Below are 5464 nucleotides of genomic sequence, written 5' to 3' on the forward strand. Positions count from 1 at the left end.
TCCCGTGGCTGTTGGTTTTATACCGTTTGGGGACAGCCAAGGAGGAGTCAGCAGGCAACACATGTAAGTGTGTGCTTGTGTGTGTGTGTTTCCTATGCAGATCCTAAACCCAGTATCACATGCAAGTAGGAGGCGAAAGAAAGGTTCCTGCCAAAGCCAGGTTATGGATTGCATTTAAAAATGCTCCATCAGAGTGAAATGGACTCCCATCTTCCTGCTTAGCAATAATGATATGGGTTTAGGGTCTGCTGTGTGTACTGGTGGGTGACTGCCACCCAGCCAGAGTGTGTATGGGAGGCTGCCAGCCAGCCTCCCTTCCTACAAGTAGTGATGGTGCATGTGAAGGGGTTCCTCCCCTTTCACAGTTATCACTTCTCGTCCTTCTTTTTGGCTGAGATCAAATGTGGTGTCTGTTTTTATCAGTTTAATATCTGATATGTCCCCTATCTGGTAGCATATATTAAGTGCACCACCAGGTTTCAGTGTTGGAAAGAAAGATTACCTGTTTATTTGCTGCTGCAGCTGCTTGCTGGCTAGTCCAGTGGGCCCTTACTGCAGGCAAAAGACAATAGGTTGTGCCGCTTGTGTCTGGCCCCTGTTGGAGCGACCAGGCACAGGACTGCTGCTGAATGTCCTCTTTAATTGAATAAGCTCAGCAACCTGCACACCTGTGCAGGTTGGACATGACATGATAGGTAGCTGTCTTTCAGGTAGTGGGAGCTGAATCTTGTTAATTGACATGGGGGTGTCATTGCTGGACCATGCATTGGTACTGTGGTATTGGAATAATAAAAACAAATGTTGCCAGCCAGCCATCCATTGCAATAATGGATAGGACATCAGCTATGAGGCATTTGTTTGTACAAACTGCTGCTCACAACTAATGTTGCAATATAGTGTCTCCATCTGCTGGTGGTATTGAATAAGCAATAGTGCAATGATAGGGTCTGAAAAAGAAGAAAAATAAGAAGCAGCAGCATAGGAAAAAAGGAGGAAAGAAGGAAAACATGGAGAGAAGAAAAAAAAGAAGGTAGAAAAAGGTGAAAACATGTTTAAAAAAGTATTTCCATCTCTATCTCTCTATATATATATATATTTAAAAGAAAAAAAAAATATATATATATATATATATATATATATATATATATATATACAGAGAGAGAGAGAGAGAGAGAGAGAGATAAATATATATAGAGATAGATAGATAGATAGATACACATACATACATACATACATACATACATACATAAATGCATATGTGTGTATTGTTGGAGTTGCAAACATGGGTGCACTTGACAAACTCAGTGCGGCTATTCCCCATTGAAAGATTGTTGCATCCAGGACCCTTAGCACTGTGATATGCTACTCAATACCACTGGCATGGCCAGGTGTAAACAACATCTGACCTTTGTTGTGTATGTAACCATGGAGATTGTGATGTCACCTAGGCCCACCAAAGAACAGCCTTGTCAGAAGCAGCACTGCCATGAGCAGAAGCAGCAGCACCATAGGTTGTCAAATAAGCTGGATTTAACCAAGACAAGTGAGTCCAATAGGATGCAGGTATGTCCTCTATCCTTACAACTTCCCGTGGCTTTTGGTTTTATACCATTTGGGGACAGCCAAGGAGGCGTCAGCAGGCAACACAGGTAAGTGTGTGCTTGTGTGTGTTTCCTATGCAGATCCTAAACCCAGTATCGAATGCAAGTAGGAGGAGTAAGAAGGGTTCCTGCCAAAGCCAGGTTATGGATTGCATTTAAAAATGGTCCATCAGAGTGAAATGGACTCCCATCTTCCTGCTTAGCAATAATGATATGGGTTTAGGGTCTGCTGTGTGTACTGGTGGGTGACTGCCACCCAGCCAGAGTCAAGGCTGGACTGGGATAACGGGAAAATCCCCGGTGGGCCGATCACCTTGACTGCCAAATGGCCGGTGCATTGCCGTAGAACGAGATTTGCCATAGAATGAGATGGTCCGCCTCCATCACATCCTATTGGCTCACTCTTGTCACGTGACATATTTAAACGTCACGCATCGATGCGCACAGCAGTGTCAGTTTGGCTATCACAGGGAGAGGATCTCCTCTCCCTGTGATAGCTAAAGCTGCACGGAGCACTCATGGCCTCTGTGGCCCGACAGAAGTTCACACATGTACGCAGCTGATACGGCTGGCTCATATACACTTACTCTATTATTACATGTACTGTTGATCCACAGCGCTATCGGGATCCCGATGCCCGATGGCGCTGTCATCAGTGTGCGTCCCCGCTAGCGCCCCACGCCCGCATCTCTACTCCCCGTCCCATTAACGCTCAGGGAGCGGGGAACAGAAAGTAGAGCATCGGGCACAGGTAAAGTAGTACTGCGCATGTGCAGCACTACGCGAATAACTTAACCTGCGCCCGATGCTCTACTTTCTGTTCCCCGCTCCCTGAGCGTCAACGGGACGGGGAGTAGAGCTGCGGGCGTGGGGCGCTCGCGGGGACGCACACTGATGACAGCGCCTTCGGGCATCGGGATCCCGATAGCGCTGTGGATCAACAGTAAATGTATATGAGCCAGCCGTATGAGCTGCGTAAATGTGTGAACTTCTGTCGGGCCACAGAGGCCATGAGAGCTCCGTGCAGCTTCAGCTATCACAGGGAGAGGAGATCCTCTCCCTGTGATAGCCAAACTGACACTGCTGTGCGCATCGATGTGTGACGTTTAAATATGTCATGTGACAAGAGTGAGCCAATAGGATGTGATGGAGGCGGACCATCTCATTCTATGGCAATGCACCGGCCGCACCATGTTAAAGAAGACTTCTTGGCCCGGTGCATTGCCGTGGAATGAGATTTGCCATAGAATGAGATGGTCCACCTCCATCACATCCTATTGGCTCACTCTTGTCACGTGACATATTTAAACGTCACGCATCGATGCGCACAGTAGTGTCAGTTTGGCTATGACAGGGAGAGGATCTCCTCACCCTGTGATAGCTGAAGCTGTACGGAGCTCTCATGGCCTCTGTGGGCCGACAGAAGTTCACACATGTACGCAGCTCATACGGCTGGCTCATATACATTTACTCTATTATTACATGTACTGTTGATCCACAGCGCTATCGGGATCCCTATGCCCGATGGCGCTGTCATCAGTGTACGTCCCCGCGAGCGCCCCACGCCCGCAGCTCTACTCCCCGTCCCGTTAACGCTCAGGGAGCAGGGAACAGAAAATAGAGCATCGGGCACAGGTAAAGTAGTACTGCGCATGCGCAGCACTACGCAAATTACTTGACCTGCGCCCGATTCTCTACTTTCTGTTCCCCGCTCCCTGAGCGTTAACGGGACGGGGAGTAGAGCTGCGGGGGGCGGAGGACGGGGAGTAGAGCTGCGGGCGTGGGGCGCTCGCGGGGACGCACACTGATGACAGCGCTGTGGATCAACAGTAAATGTATATGAGGCAGCCGTATGAGCTACGTACATGTGTGAACTTCTGGCGGGCCACAGAGGCCATGAGAGCTCCGTACAGCTTCAGCTATCACAGGGTGAGGAGATCCTCTCCCTGTCATAGCCAAACTGACACTACTGTGCGCATCGATGCGTGACGTTTAAATATGTCACGTGACAAGAGTGAGCCAATAGGATGTGATGGAGGCGGACCATCTCATTCTATGGCAAATCTCATTCCACGGCAATGCACCGGCCCCTGACAGTGGTTGTCGCACGGCCGGCCGCAAGACTGGCCGTGCCGGAAGCAATGAGGCTTCCTGGGCTGACTGCAGCAGGCTGGCCAACTGACAGCAGAGGTGGCTCTAGCATAATAGGCCACCGCCTCAGTTCTCGCGTTAATGGGGGGCCTCGCTCAGGGACCCGACTAGCGCAAGTTGCTCCTCACTCTCCGGAAGACCGCCGGGATTGAAGTTTAATACAGCAGTTCCGGTTCCATCCTGCCTGCCGGTGGCGAGCCCCAGCGCTGCGCCCGACCAGCCCCTGCTGATCCTCTGCCACTTTAAGAGAAAGGGCTGCTGGGGCTGGTCGCCTGCTATAGAAACAGCTGCTGATCGGAGAAAGGGCTGCTGAAAGACCTCCTGAACCCCGCCACCCCCCCCCCCCCCACCTCAGAGAGAAAACAGACGAACTGTGCAGCAGGAACAGGGGCCCAGAATGAAAGGGGGCCCGCTGCCCTCTCCAGGTCCGGCCCCAGAGGCGAGCATTAGGCCACATACCACCGCATACTCCCCGACCACAGCAAGTTTGACAGCACCCGGATGGATGCTGCGTTCAACCACCCCTTGCAGGCGGCCCAGTGACGTCTCTAGGGGGGGGGGGCAGAGGGGGCCACGGCCCCCCCTACATCATGATTGGCCCCCCCCACATCATGATTGGCCCCCCCCTTGTGCCCCCCTAGCAGCAGTAGGTCACTAGCAGCTCTCATGGCCCTCAGGGGGGTACAGCTAGTTCACCAGTAAGGGGCCCGAGCCCCCGCTGCACCCCCCGCCCCCCGGAGCCATTTACTCCGGCATCCTTTTATTTAATAAATCTTCAGCCAGCAGCCCTGTCACCACGCAGGGGCCGCGCTATGCAGACTGGGAAGAGCAGACAGGAAGCTCCTCCCCCTCTCTCACTCCCCTGTATGCTGCTGCTGGACCTTGTGGAGCAGGCCTGCTGTGTGTATACAGGCCCGGACACCACCAGTATGGAAGACTTACCTGCCCAGTGCCCACTGCTGATGCTGCCCTTTTAAAGTAAGTAACTTGCTTGGGGGAGAGGGGGAAAGTGGGAGGTAGTTCAGTGTTTCCCAACCAGGGGGCCTCCAGCTGTTGCAAAACTACAACTCCCAGCATTGCTTTGGCTTTATGAGCATACTGGGAGTTGTAGTTTTGCAACAGCTGGAGGCCCCCATGTTGGGGAACACTGATCTATCTATCTATCTATCTATCTATCTATCAATCAATCTCCTATCTATCTATCTATCTATCTATCTCATATCTATCCATCCATCTATCTATATCCATCTATTTATGCATCTATCTATCTAATATCTATCTATCAATCTCCTATCTATCTATCTATCTATCTATCTCATATCTATCCATCAATCTATCTATATCCATCTATTTATGCATCTATCTATCTTTCTCATATCTATCTATCTCTCATCTATCTATCTCATATCTATCTATCTATCTAACTCAGATAGATGAGAGATAGACGAGAGATAGCTAGATAGATATGAGAGATAGAAAGATAAATAGATGATATATAGATAGAGAGATGATATATAGAAAGATACATACGGTAAATAGATGGATAGATAGATGATAGACCGATAGATAGATGATAGATAGATATGATATAGACAGATAGATAGGAGATAGATGGATATGATATAGATAGATGGATATGATATAGATACATTTATATGATATAGATAGATAGGAGAAAGATAGATAGATCAGTTTCCCAACCAGGGGGCCTC

At 49.5% G+C, this 5464-nt stretch overlaps 1 pseudogene; it reads left to right on the top strand.

Annotated features, from left to right (window-relative positions):
• Positions 1-367: 367 nt before the first annotated feature.
• On the top strand, positions 368-475 carry LOC130302700 (U2 spliceosomal RNA; annotated as a pseudogene).
• The last annotated feature ends 4989 nt before the right edge of the window (positions 476-5464 follow it).

This window comes from Hyla sarda, unplaced genomic scaffold (genome assembly GCF_029499605.1).
Source record: "Hyla sarda isolate aHylSar1 unplaced genomic scaffold, aHylSar1.hap1 scaffold_1177, whole genome shotgun sequence".
Taxonomy (NCBI): Eukaryota; Metazoa; Chordata; class Amphibia; order Anura; family Hylidae; genus Hyla; species Hyla sarda.